This window comes from Canis aureus, chromosome X (genome assembly GCF_053574225.1).
Source record: "Canis aureus isolate CA01 chromosome X, VMU_Caureus_v.1.0, whole genome shotgun sequence".
NCBI lineage: Eukaryota > Metazoa > Chordata > Mammalia > Carnivora > Canidae > Canis > Canis aureus.
The window spans coordinates 8,896,418-8,911,181 of NC_135649.1; the positions used below are offsets into that span (position 1 = coordinate 8,896,418).

Genomic DNA, 14,764 nt, shown 5'->3' on the forward strand with positions numbered 1-14,764 from the left:
ATGACAAATACCCACCATTTGCTTCAACGTGGATGGAACTGGAGGGTATTATGCTGAGTGAAGTAAGTCAATCAGAGAAGGACAAACAGTGTATGTTCTCATTCATTTGGGGAATATAAATAATAGTGAAAGGGAATAGAAGGGAAGGGAGAAGAAATGTGTGGAAAATATCAGAAAGGGAGACAGAACATGAGAGACTCCTAACTCTGGGAAACGAACTAGGGGTGGTGGAAGGGGAGGAGGGTGGGGGGTGGGGGTGAGTGGGTGACAGGCACTGAAGGGGACACTTGACGGGATGAGCACTGGGTGTTATTCTGTATGTTGGTAAATTGAACACCAATAAAAAATTATTTAAAAAAATTTTTTTTGGGGGGATCCCTGGGTGGCGCAGCGGTTTGGCGCCTGCCTTCAGCCCAGGGCGTGATCCTGGAGACCCGGGATCGAATCCCACATCGGGCTCCCGGTGCATGGAGCCTGCTTCTCCCTCTGCCTATGTCTCTGCCTCTCTCTCTCTCTCTCTCTCTCTGTGTGACTATCATAAATAAATAAAAATTAAAAAAAAAATAAATAAAATAAAAATTACTGAAAACTCTCTTCCTAAAAAACTTAAAAAAAAATTTTTTTTTTTTATTGTTTAAGTAGTCTTGACCCCCAACATGGAGCTTGAAGTCACAACCCCGGAAATCAAGAGTCAAGAGTGACATGCTCCACCAACTGAGCCAGCCAGGCGCCCCCAGTAGCTTTTAATATGTCCTGCTACATCTAGTCGTTATGCTTCTCTCTCTCCCTCCCCACTTCTCTCCTCCTCCATCCTACCTCATTTCTCCCCCTACCCTCCTCTCTGTCCCTCTTTCTCCTCTTTCTGCCTCCTTCCCTCTCCCACCCTCCTCCAAATGTGTAGAATCTCTTCAAATCCTTCTCTTCCCTCAAGGCTCACTTCCTCTGTAATCTTTCATTTTGATTTGAAGGCTTGAAGTAAAAACAGTGATAGATGTTGCTATCAATCCTTAAGCTCTGATAGTTTGCATAACTACCATATTTGCATCATTGTCACTTTTTTTCTGTGAAGAGCCATAGGCCCTGTTGGGTTGGGTCAATTTGCTGAGTGAAAGAAGGCTATAGTACATGGACTCCAGGTCTTGTAACGGGTGCTTCCCAAGTGTAATATTTTGCTACCATGGAGGATCTGAGAAGGTGATACAAAGGAGGCAGAAGGGTCTCCATTCTCTGGTTGTTATGGATCTATCTTTGAAGATAGTATAATGGACCAAATCCTGAAAGGGTGGTGGTCCTACTGAGGTCCCCCTGGAGACAAATATGTGGAGAGGAGCTCTAGGTTCTTAATTTTCTGTGCAAATCAGTTGTTATGGACCACATAACAAATAAAAACTAAAAGCAGAGATTGTTCTTACTAGTAAATGGTGTGAGTGTTAGTAGGACAGGCAACAGAATGACTTTGGGGGACACAAAGCATATAAGGAAAACTTTTAAAAAATTCCAGAAAGCATAACAACCAATAAATATAAATATCCTTCATTCTGATACTTGCTTTATTGTAAACTATACACATAACAAAAAATACTTTTACTATAAGGGAAAAAAAGCACACAGAGGTGCCTTCTAAATAAGTTATTATCCATTTGTTCATGTCTTTCGTAGCATTACTTTTATTTCACACAGATCCTATGAAGTGGATGGTTTTTCACCCCAGAATGTGTTTTATTTTATTTTCTTGAATTATTAATGATACACTTTATTAGCCATATAGCAACATCATGGACACATTTTTTACCCAAGGGAGAGTGGCTTTTGTGTGAAAGAAAAAGCAGCTCTGGTCTCCTGGCAGCAGCTCCATTTCGCCCCTATTGCCCCAGGAGGGTGCTTCATTCTCCTTCCATGATTTCTCACAAAGGGGATGTGAATTTCTCCCACTTCATTTCTGACAGAAGCTGAGAAAACTGCACTCAGCGAAAAGGGGCTGGGCATCTGGGGATTTGAAACCCTGGCTTTCCAGCAGGTCCTCATCCACCAGCCAGGGCTAGGGCTAGGCCTTGGCTTCAGAGCCAGAGCCTTCCTGCTTTTGTATTCACTGGCCTTGCTGTGGGTAGCACCTCCAGGGAAAATCTCCTCCTGAAAATATCTTTTTGTATAACATGGAAGATTTCCAGAAAGGCAAAATGAGGAAACTTTTGGTGTTTTAGTTCTTCGGAAGTGCTTTGCTTTCCCCATGTTTTCCATCTTTTTTCTTAGTGACTCGATCTTGTTTGCTCCTTAATGAAAGGATTATGCCATCATCATGCTTGAGAGTTTAATTTCACATTATCCTGAGGGATGTACTCCTTCCAAATTATCCTCATGTCAGTGCAGTCATGGGAGTTACAACTGCATTTTTGAATTACAATGTTTGGCAAATGTCCCTTTAGGGCTTCAGTTGTATAAAAAAGGCAGGAAAAAGAACTGAAAATTGCTGTCAGGACACCATATTCAGTGCTTCAGAAAAGGTCTTTTGTCCCCTTACTAATTTCTTAAAACTAAAGTATGAAGGAATATAGTAACAAGTGGAAACTTCTGTCCTAAAGACCATATAAAATCCAGACCTTTCAGATAAAAGATGTTAACATCACCTGAATTCTAAATATGAAGCTTTCTCTTCCAGATCCCACTCAGGGTGCTAATTACACATTAGCCTTTGGCCATAGTAAAATCAGGAATCTCAATTCATGTTAGTCACCAAGGCCATCACCTTAGTCTGGGAATCCAAAGATGTAGTTCACTACGCAGATCTGTGAAGTACTCCTAAAAGAGTCTGGAAGCACATGGACTCAAGTAATTTTTTTAAAGATTTATTTATTCATGAGAGACACAGAGAGAGGCAGAGACACAGGCAGAGGGAGAAGCAGGCTCCATGCAGGGAGCCTGATGTGGGACTCGATCCCAGGACTCTAGGATCATGCCCTGGGCCGAAGGCAGACACCCAACCACCGAGCCACCTAGGCATCCCAAGTATTTTTTTTTTAAAGATTTTATTTATATACTCAGAGACACATAGAGGCAGAGACAGAGGCAGAGGGAGAAGCAGGCTCCTACAGGGAGCCTGATGTGGGACTCAATCCCAGGACCCCAGGATCATGACCCGAGCCAAAGGCAGATGCTCAACCTCTGAGCCACATAGGTGCCCTCTGAGCCACGTAGGTGCCCCCCTTTTGTGATCTTTTTTTTAAAGATTTTATTTATTTATTCATGAGAGAGAGAGAGAGGCAGAGACCCAGGCAGAGGGAGAAGCAGGCTCCATGCCAGGAGCCCGATGCGGGATTCGATCCCGGGACTCCAGGATCACGCCCTGAGCGTGAAGGCAGGCGCCAAACCACTGAGCCACCCAGGGATCCCCTCGTGATTTTCTTAATCAGGGTTTACCCCCAGAATCCAGAGCCCGAGACAAGAAGTCACATGAAGTGTTCTTTGGGGAGATGGTCTCGGAGAATAGGAGTGGAAGACGAGAGAAGAGCGAAATAAGGGAGGAATTACCACTGGGTCAGCAGAGTCTCAGTGCTTGTGGACCCCCTGAGGAAACATATAGAATACATCGCACAATTCTCTTCTAGAAGATGGATGAAAGGAGCATTTATCCACCAGCTCCTGCTGTTTCATTGGTCAATGGTTGCCTTACGCGGTGCTCACTTCATAGAAATTCTATGTTTGAACATATTGCAAGTGCCAAGCAGGTTTCCACAGATGCCTCTACTATAACAGCATTTAATGGCCCTGGGGCCGGGAGCCAGAGGTATCAGAAGGTGGCTGAAAAGACTGCTCACCACAGCAAGGACTGGAATAAAAGGTAGGCCTATAGGATATGAGGCACAAGAGGTTCTAGTATAAGAATGCACATTTTCATTTTGCAAACAAAACTCCTGGAATAATTGGGGTTATTTTAGTGGGTTAAAAAGACCCACTTAACCTTGAAGACATTATGCTTAGTGAAATAAGGCAGACACAAGAGGACAAATAGTGTACAATTCCACTTATATAAAGTACCTAGAGTAGTGAACTATGCAGTGATGTAAAGTAGAACTGAGGTTACTGGGGGCTGGTGAGAAGAGGAGAATGTGGAGCTGTCGTCTAAGGAAAGTGTTGTGAAGACAGTGTGATATTTGTACAACAGTGTGAATATACTGAATACTGCTGAAATAGATGCTTAAAATGATAAATGTTCTGTATATTTTATGTAAGAAGAAAGAAACCCTCTTATTGATGGTCTCACAGTTCTGTCAGTCGGAAGTCAGGGTACAACATGGCTCAGCTGGATCCCCTGGTTAGAATCTCATAAGGCCAAAATTAAGCTGTCAGCGAGGCTGGGTTCCTTCCTGGGGACTCCAGGGGTGAAACTGCTTCCAGTTTCATTGAATGTGTTGGCCGAAATCAGTTCCTTGTATTTATAGGCCTGAAGTCCTGTTTCTTGGCTGGCTGGTGCTGGTCTGTGCTCTAAGCCATGTGACTGTAGTCACATGGACATCCTTTTCCTGTGAGTCTTCACAGACTGTGTGTCCAAATTTCCCCTTTTTAATGAGGATACTAGTCAGATCGGATTAGGACCCACTTCATTTTAACCTGGTTATCTCAGAAAAGACCCTATTTCCAAGTAACATCACATTTTGAAATGCTTCGGGTTAGGTCTTCATATCTTTTTGTGGGGATAGGGTTCAACCCATAACACTGGGTAACATATTTTCAAAGTTTAGGGATTATGATGTGTTCAACCTTTATTATTTTTTTTTAATGTGGACATCTTTTGAGGGGAGGGGCACATCTTGCTAATCACACCTTTACACTTTCTTGTATGAATGAATCTCCATTAGAATAATCCTCAGAGTAGTCCTGCTATGCTTGATTTGTTAGCATTTTGTAAATATTGAGTTTATTAATCCAGAATAAATTTGAAAGAGGAATTAACATTATCTAAAAATATATATTAATCGCATATAATTATCCAGGAAATTTCTGGAGGTAAGAGTTCATCTTTTCTGATTATGGTTATCAGTGATTATCCTACAGGACCTCTTGATATGAGCTGTGTTACAGATACATATAATGTAAAGATTCCACTTAAAAAGCCTTATTTGATGCTGTATCTTAAATCCTTAGATAAATGGTAACTTATTTCCTCACTCAAAATTCTTTCATTGGTGTATAGATCTCTTTAAATTAAGAATCAAACTTTAAGGCTTTCAGCATTCATTCCTACTTCTTTTTCGTTTCTTTTGAGATACTTTTTTTCCCATTCATTCATTCATACGTTAATTCACCAAACATTGACTGACCTTCTCTGTGCTAGATATATGGAGGAAACAGAAGCTAAGCATCTCTTTTTCCGTTCTTCTATTCAGCCTCCAGGTACAATGCCTAGTATAATTGTGGAGCTAGATTGAAATGTTTATTTTAGTAGAGTATCAGGGAAATACGAGTCATAGCCTCGGATTGTCCATTTCTGGCATGTAAGCATGTCTGGGCATATTTGGTGAACTAAAGGGATAGGCCTAAGAGAATCATTGGGGGAAAAGAATCCAGGAAATATTCATATATAGGGTTTACATCTACTAGCAAAGTATTTTGGGAGAAATTGATCAGGGTTTTTTTTTTTAAAGATTTTATGTATTTATTCATAATAGAGAGAGAGGCAGAGACATAGGCAGAGGGAGAAGCAGGCTCCCTGCTGGGATCCTGATGCAGGACTCCATCCCAGGACCCCAGGATCATGACCTGAGCCAGAGGCAGTCATTCAGCCACTGAGCCACCTAGGTACCCCCGATTAAGGGTTTGAACTAGCATACTACATATACATTTTTACCTTTCCTCTGTTCAAAATCCTGCTGAAATACCAGACATAAAATGTCTTGTAGAGAATAAATTCATAATAGCATTGAAAAATCAGAAAGTCTGCTTTTAGGACATCAGATATTTTGAGTAATTTATACAAGGTAGAAAAAAATAGAAGACATCATATTGACTAATGAACTAAAGCAGGGGAAATCTCAAAGCAGCCATAGCTAAGGGCTGCCACAAACATGGAGATATTTCTTTTCAATTCCAGGCTTGAATAATAGATATGAAGATGAGGTGTGGATGCTGAGTGGTGATACAAATAGTAACTTTTTTTTTTCAGAAGCACCTAGGCCAGTGAGACACCTCTCCGTTTGCCATGTATGTGGTTGTCTATCAGGTTGGCGTGAGAGGTTTTTTTTTCCCCAATAAATAGTACTGATAAAATTGTCTATCAATTATCTTACTTGGGGAAAAAAAAGGAAAAGCTCCAGTTATACCATATAGGCACAAAAAATATCCAGTTGTATTGAAGATTAAAATATTTTAAAAGTTTATTAGAGAAGAATCTATAGCAGATCATCTATATAACATTTGAGGTTGTTAAGACTTTCCCGAGGAATATGTGAAATCCAGAAGCCATAAAGCCCAAAAAAGAAAGAAAGGAGGAAGGGGGTGAAGAAAGGTAGGAAGAAAGAAGTAATCTGGCATACTTCCAGCAAAACTAAAATTATGTATGGCAAAATTCATCATTATGTATCATAAGCAGAGTTAAAAGATGGTTGGCAAGGTTAGAAAAAACATGAGACACAGGGTTAATATTGCAATCTGCATATTGCCCCAATAAGAAAATGACAACACAACAGAAAAAAGTAGGTAAAGGGTATTGTAGTAGACTGTTCACAATGATCTGTTTTTGCTTCCCTGTAAGAGAATTTTTTAAAAATTTATTCATGAGAGACCCAGAGAGGGGCAGAGACCCAGGCAGAGGGAGAAGCAGGCTCCCTGCAGGAAGCCTGATGTGGGACTCCATCCCCAGACCCTGGGATCACACCCAGAGCTGAAGGCAGATGCTCAGCCACTGAGCCACCAGGCATCCCTGTCTGTAAGAGAGTTAATGCCTTGCTGTCCTGGCAAACTCTGCATGGCCATATGATTTGTTTGGGTCAGTGAAATATGTCCTAGGCAGAAGCTTTAAAACTTGGTATTTAATGTGCCATATTCTGTTTACCTTCTGTAACAGCAACCACAGATATTCAACCAAACCCAAGATTGAAATACAGTGTACATGAAAAAGAAATCTTTGTTTTAAACCACTGAGATTTGGGGGTTTGACACCATGGCTTAACTGTGCCTATCCTGACCCATACAGAAATCAGTATCAGAATTGAGGTGCCATTGCAACAAAATCTATGAAATATGTGGCATTGATTTAAAGGTTGTATTCTTGGCAGTGAGGATACCATCAGAAGCTAGGTCAGTGAGAACATGTCAAATAGTACAAAAAGTTCTAGTAAAACTGTGACCTGAAAAGTAGTAGTAGCCTGAAAGGCAGCAGATATACTGAGCCTGTAGTTTAGGGGAAGAGGTTGAAAAACAGAATATTAGTTTCAAGTCTTGGTAAGTTTTGTCTACATTTCTCCAATTATTATAAAAGAAATGAGCTTAGATAAGATAATTAGCTGGTGGTTGAACGTAAGCGAAAGACAGTTGAGAGTTTAGAAATTGGTGAGCCTTCAGGCTTGAAAATGAGTTTAAACTTCAAACAGTGTGAAATACAGTTTTTGAGCAATAAAGGCAAATTTAATTTCAAGACTTAAACCAAGGAAAAATCAAAAGATACGGCCTCCTCCATAATATCGTTAAAATCTTTAAATCCTTTTAACCTATTATCTCAATGTGAGTATCAAATTAAGGGTATATCTTCATGCCCGTTACTAAAAATATTTATTAATAAAGGGGTGGATGCCTGGGCTAGCTCAGTTGGCGGAGCATGCAGCTCTTGATCTCGGGGTTGTAAGTTTGGACATAGAGATTACTTAAAAACAAAATCTTTTTAAAAAATAAATTTTGAAATTGGGAACTTTTCAGGAGACTTCTCTCGTGTGCAAGTTCAACAAGAATGGATGAATTATTGGGTGACTTATATTCACTCTGACACTTAGCATTGTCTTTGTTAGTCTTTCTTTTAGTCTTTAAACTGGTTCATTTTTCTTTCTACTCATAGAAGGCAATCTGCCACTCTCTAAGGGATGTAGCCCTAAATTCTATCTATTCGCAGTCTCTAGCTCAAAGTCCAAGCTCTCAGGATGATGCATAGTATTCTCTATCTGGTCCTGATGTCATCTCTTTTTGCCTGGCAGCCTGTAGGTCAAAAGGTGGGTCACCTGCTTGCACTCACCCTTACCCAAAATGCAAATAACTGCAATAAACATTTTGCTAGCAAATTCTAATTGGCATTCGCAATTTCCCCCTTCTTTCCTATCCTTAAAAATAGTTCCCTGTGGAAAAAAAAAAATAGTTCCCTGTGGATAGAGTGTATCCACACACTGATTTTATTTGTGCCTTGTTTTGGTTAATTGATGTGAGCAGATACAACTTAATGCCATGCTGGACTGGAGGTTTTAAATGTGTTTGTGTGGCTTAGCTTTCACTCTAGTGCTCTGTTCCTGCCCTATGATGAGAGCATGCCCTTGGTAACTGCTGCTCTTTCACCCTGCATCCCACAGCTAGACATGCTGAGCAGACCACAGTGCAACTGTACGTAGCCTGGAGCTGAACCCCAGTGAGCTGCAGCTGACCCACAAACCTGTAAGTGAGAAATGATGCATATTATTATAAGCTACTAATACATGCAAGCTTTTTAACCACAGCAAAAGTTAACACAATTCTCATTTAGAAAGTGGGAGAATGGGAGACAGAACTGTCATTGGGCTGTGATAATTTTGAAATCCCCCTAGGAAGATGCTGTGAAAGTCCCCTACCTTTCGTCCTGGGAAAGTACCTTGATTAGACTCTGATTCTGTGCTCTGAGAGAACTCCTTTTCGTTGCTCTCCATGGCTTCTGAATCTGCCCTTGGGGAGGGGGTGGTTCCTTGTTCATTATTTTCCTGAAATGTGTTTTGGGGAGAAAGCTCTGTTTCGGTGCTGGTGAGCCTTTGAAGTTGGCCTCCTACTCATGGGAAGTTGGAGGACCCAAGTTTGTTTATTGTCTACAGTAGTCCAGGGCACTTCAGTCTAGGCTTATAGTTTCTTCAACAGTATAATCATCTCCAAATTTAGTAATCTATTTATATGTAGTTCTGTGCACTAGAAATACAAAGTTTTTCTGGACATAATTCTCAAATATCCCTTCTTTCTTTCTTTACCCCCAGACCTCTCCCAATTTATGGGTAAAAATATTTAGAACAACATGTGAAAAGACCCTTACCCTTATTTTGGTCTCTGTCCGGAGTCACTTTGAAAAGCTTGACTAGTCTTTAAGCCTGTTTTATTCCTTTCTCTTTATCATTTGTGTTGTGTAACCAAGTGGGTTTTCCAACTTTGCAGGGCCTCCGTTCTCTGGATCCTTCTTCTCAGACACCAATCACTTCTTTCTTAGGTCATCTTTCTCATGTAATGTCTTGGCAAACAGAGTCAACAGAACCTAACACATGCTGCAAACATTTTGTATTTCATCCTCATCCATTATATCACCAACAAAGGTAAGCTCACCATCTGTAATTAAGTTAATGCACTGATGGTACCAAATGTTTGCCATTGAATGAAGTAGATCTCTTGTTATCCAGCCTGTTTGTGTCATCAGGTTGCCTGACCACTGAGGCAGTGCTACATACTTTTGTTATAAGTTTCATCTCATTTCTGGCATCAGTTCTGTATTAGGTGAAATTAGGCTTTAAAATGAACACCTTGGGACACCTGGGTAGCTCAGTGGTTGAGCATCTGCCTTTGGCTCAGGTTGTGATTCTGGGGTCCTGAGATCAAGTCCTGCATCAGGCTCCCCACAGGGAGCCTGCTTCTCCCTCTGCCTATATCTCTGCCTCTCTATGTCTCTCATGAATAAATAAAATCTGTTTTAAAAGATTTTATAAAATGAACACCTTGGCAGTTGTGAGGACAAAAGTGTCTGAAGAGATTGAAGTGAGAATGATCATGTAGGGAGGACAATGCTCTTATCAAGGCAAAAGTTTACCTAGGTCCTACCTATGAATACTCTCAAGAAATTAAGCAGGTGTCCCTATCAGTTATTGCTCTCTGTAACATAGTGGGGTCTTGATCTCATGTGATAACTGAAATGAGCAGGGGACCAAGAAACTGGATAATGAATCACGCTGTTTGGACAGTGCGTTATTTCTGTCATGCAAACGAAAAAGATTGTTTATGATCAGAATAACAACTAAAAATTTAATGAATCTATTGCAGTCTCATCACTTCCATCAAACATTAAAGACAGTCCATGGAAATATCATTCTTGCTTAGCTTCTGGTGTAAGGGATTTAGCAGTCAGCCTGAGCTCCTCTGGTTAGAAATGCAGACACAGGACCCTTGGGGCAAAGGCTTGCTCACTTGCTGTTTGAATCCCTCTCAGGACCAATTCCAAGTCCAATAAAGTATATACTTTTGAAATTAATAGCAAATATGTATTAACCAACGTTCAGGTCATGGAGACCTATGAAAGGTTGCTTAATTTTTAGGCAGGAACTAGTAATACAAATGCATTAGGAAAAATGAGTGTTTTCAACGACAAGGACTTTTTCCTCCATATAAAGAGCCCAATAGGGGAACCATTTTTCCAAATAGTTGAATGCAGGCTCTCAGGACCAGAACTCCAATTTAAGGCACTCAATTGAAAATGAGGAATTCATCATGTACCCAAAGAGAAAAAATCATTCCAGATTTGTGTCATGTGGTCTTGACTCTAGGCAGTACTATTTGGAGCTTAGTTAATCCTACTGAAATAATTTAGGGAACATCATTATTCCTTGAACACAAAGAAATGTGCTCAATTGTGTGTGTACTATGTGTTATTTTACTTAAAGGTGATACCTATGTAAGTATTTACGACCAAAAATTAAAGGAAAGAAGCAGAAAAAGAGAAAGAAAAAAACCCCATCTTCCACAAAAGTTTGTAGTTCCCCCGTCACAGTTTATATTCTCTGGAAAGCAAATTCTGAGGTGGAGAATTGTATGCAGAAGTTTGTGAGTCTCTTTTTCATTTTTTTAAAGGATTTTATTTATTTGAGAGAGAGAACAAGAGAGCAAGCAGGGGGAGAGGCAGAAGCAGACTCCTTGCTCAGCAGGGAGCTTCATGCTGGGCTAGATCCCAGGATGCCCAGGATGCCAGGATCATGACCTGAGCCAAAGGCAGATACTTAACCAAATGAGCCACTCAGGCACCCCTACCTATGATTGTTCTCAGGATCAGCACCTGTGGGGGTGTGATGGTAGGAAGACTGAGCAGGAGACTTAGTGCAGTGAAAACAAAGGTTTCAACCCAATACCTCAGAATTTTGGAACTGAAATACTTCTGCAAGTTTGTCCCACATTGAGGGTACCTGGGTGGCTCAGTAGGTTAAGCGTCTGCCTTTGGCTCAGGTCATGATTCTGAGGTCCTGGGATCGGGCCTCACATGGGGCTCCCTCTCCCTGCTGCTCCCCCTGCTTGTGCTCTGTGTGTGTGTGTGTGTGTCAAATAAATAGAATGTTTTTTTTAAGATTTTATTTATTTATTCGTGAGAGAGAGAAGCAGAGACCCAGGCAGAGGGAGAAGCAGGCTCCATGCAGGGAGCCTGACATGGGACTCGATCCTGGGTCTCCAGGATCGGGCCCTGGGCTGAAGGTGGCACTAAACCGCTGAGCTACCCAGGCTGCCCAAATAAATAGAATCTTTTTTAAAAACCCAAGTTTGTCCCAAATTGGAGTCAGAGCCAGGACCATTCATTACTGCCATTTCCACAACTTTCCTCCCACTCACCACTCCCCGTATCCCACCCCTAAGTACCCCCTCCACCTCAACTGGTCATTGGATATAGGCTACCCAAGAGGAAGAGATGTGATTTGGGGGAGCAAATTTTTAAAAATTTATTTATTTATTTATTTATTTAGACAGACAGAGACAGAGAGAGGGAAGGAGGCAGAGGCAGGGAGAAACAGGCTCCCTGTGGAGTCCGATGTGGGGCTTGATCCCAGGATCTCAGGATTATGACCCAAGCTGAAGGCAGATGGTTAAAAGACTGAGCCACCCAGCCACTGCTCTTACAGCTGGAGCAGTTTATCTCTCCAGCCGTAAGAAGTTTCTGGAAATTGACTCAGCTGGGAAAAATCAGTCACTGACTCTCCCAATTGCTGAGGAAATGAGTATTTTGGTCCTGGAAGTGGATAAGCTAGGTGGTACCCCATGGTGTCCACTGTAGTTCTCCACCTGGCAAAAATACTACTAACTGCTGTATGATTTTTTAAAAAGTAATCTCTGTGCCCATCGTATGGCTTGAATTCTGAATCCTGAGATCAAGAGTTGGACATTCTTCCCACTGAGCCAGCCAGGTGCCCCTCCTCTATGATTTATGCCATGTATGTGTTGGTGGGGAGGGAGGGGATGAGAGAAGTGGTAATGGAGAAGGGATCAAATAGCATCCGTCTCTGTATTGTTCAGCTACTTTAGCAGCAGATGTCGCCATGAATGTCATTTGATTTAAAAGTATCTAAGAAGGTGCTCCAGACTTCAAAGCTAAGAGGAACCTTGAATATCTTCCAGTTAAAAGCCCCAGAGATGTTAAAAGCCCAACATCAGAAGTTAGACTAAGGCCTTGTGTGCTTGCTTGACAGCTGAGGCATGACAAGTCTGGCTGCTCCTGAAACACTGACTGTCATTGTAAAGGCCATCTTCCCCATCTTTTATTCTGAAACAACGCTTGACTTTGTTCAAGGGTGGGGAGGAGGCAGTATGCTGAGCAGGGCTGAGCCTAGATAAAGTGACTGAATCACTGAGGGCATGAAACCTAAGGATGCCCTCATTCTCAAGATCATTTGGGGTATCCCAAATGTAAGAGGCAGTCCGAGGGTTGCCTGGCCATTGCAGGGAGTCAGAAGTAGGAAATAGGGAGTAGACCTTATTACACCCATGCAAAAACGGTCTTCCTATCACAATCCACTCAGAAGGAACAATGAGGATGTTTTACTTTTAAAACAATATAATATGAGGGGCGCCTGGATGGCCTGGATTGCCTGTAGAGTCAGTGCCTTTATTTTTTTTTACCCTAGAGTCTTCACCTCCCTCACCCTGTTCCTAGGAAGATGGGCCTTTTTCCTTCTGGAGGGAGGAACCCATTCCCCTTCAGCAGAGATTGGTTCAGGGCAGAGCATGGAGCTCCATGCAGGTCAGTGAAATGTAAGAGGATGTCAGCTGTGGGACTCCCAAGAAAGGTTTTTCTTCCTCATGAAAAGGAGACACTGAAGGGGCAATTTCACCTTTTGTGTTTAGACAGAATCATATGAAGATGGGATGCTTGGAGCTGTTGCAGCCATGTTGCAGCTATGAGGGGACAGACCAGTGGTTGAATACTAGATGGTAGAGAGGAACACCAACTCTGAAACTGCCTGCCTCAAGACTTCTGGAGAGGTTAGATAATAAATTTCCATGATTTAAGTTATTTTTAATCAAATGTTTTGTTACCTACTGGCCAAATTATCCCAACTCTTAAGAGGGGTCTTTTTCGGGCAGCCCCAGTGGCACAGCGGTTTAGCGCTGCCTGCAGCCTGGGGTGTGATCCTGGAGACCTGGGATCGAGTCCCGTGTCGGGCTCCCTGCATGGAGCCTGCTTCTCCCTCTGCCTGTGTCTCTGCCTCTCTCTCTGCCTCTCTCTGTCTCTCTCTCTGTCTATGAATAAATAAACAAAATCTTTTTTTTAAAAAAAAGAGGGGTCTTTTTCTGGTCACTAAACATGGAGCTTTGTTCTGTCTCCATGTAAAGACTTTGATCCCCATGAGCATGATTCTTTTTCTCCATCTGAACTCTCTTATACTAACAAATACATTAACCTGGAAAGTGTTAGCATTTGTCAGTGTCCTGAGTCAATATCCCTGTTCCTCCATTTACTAACTATGAGACCTTGAACTAGTGACTTCACTGCCCTTGGCCTCATTTTTCTCATTTGTAAGATTTAGATCCTGCTAGTTAGTACTTAACCTCAGAAGTTTGTCATGAGGTATGCTGAGATAATACCTGTAAGTGCTCAGCATGGTGCCTGGTAAATAGCAAGGACTCAATAGATGCTATGAATTATTAGTATTTAATAGTTACTAATCTTCTCTAATGAGACATTTATTTAGTAGAGACATATAGAGGAATTTTGTTATTTTTTTGGCCACATACATCCATTTACATTAACAGGAAATAGCCATTTGAGACTCTACTCTTCCCCCATTCTTTGCTCATTTGGCTCAGGTGACAACCCATCCCACAACTCAGTTGGCAAAAAGCATGTGACCCTGAACTGAACCATCAGCCATATCCTACTCAACCCATATGACAATAGTACTTATTCAGACTTGGGCATATAGTTTAATAAAACCGAGTGAAATACAATGTCTAGGACATTTGGGAAGATACTGTCTTTCTAACTGGTCTTGGACCTGAGAGATGAAGATTTGAGAGGTCTGGCTATCATCTGGAAAACATGTTGCTCCAGAGACTGCAGCTAGCACAGCAGAGGGCAGAAAAGAGAAGCTGGGTCCTGTAACCCAATGTAACCCTGAATCGAGCCATGCTGTAAGACTGCCCTATCCCTGGACTCAGGTATGTGAGCCAATGAATCCTGCTCTGGCTAAACCTAATTTGGGTTAGTTTTCTTTCATTCATGGCAAAAGGGATCAAACTCGAATAAGAAACTCATATTACAAACTCATGTTACGTTGTGTTTATTTGTTTTTATGATTTTTGTTTATTTGAAAGA

The 14,764-nt window shown here is 41.6% G+C and overlaps 1 long non-coding RNA gene across 2 annotated transcripts in view; it reads left to right on the forward strand.

Annotated features, from left to right (window-relative positions):
- Positions 1-13,660, forward strand: part of LOC144308610 (uncharacterized) — a 38,565-nt gene extending 24,905 nt beyond the window's left edge. The window contains exons 2-5 of one of the 2 annotated variants that reach the window (XR_013375020.1): positions 8,544-8,625; positions 9,364-9,518; positions 13,074-13,189; positions 13,294-13,660. This is a non-coding gene — a long non-coding RNA (uncharacterized LOC144308610). The remainder of the gene's footprint in view (positions 1-8,543; positions 8,626-9,363; positions 9,519-13,073; positions 13,190-13,293) is intronic. The other variant, XR_013375021.1, reaches the window with a different exon arrangement.
- The last annotated feature ends 1,104 nt before the right edge of the window (positions 13,661-14,764 follow it).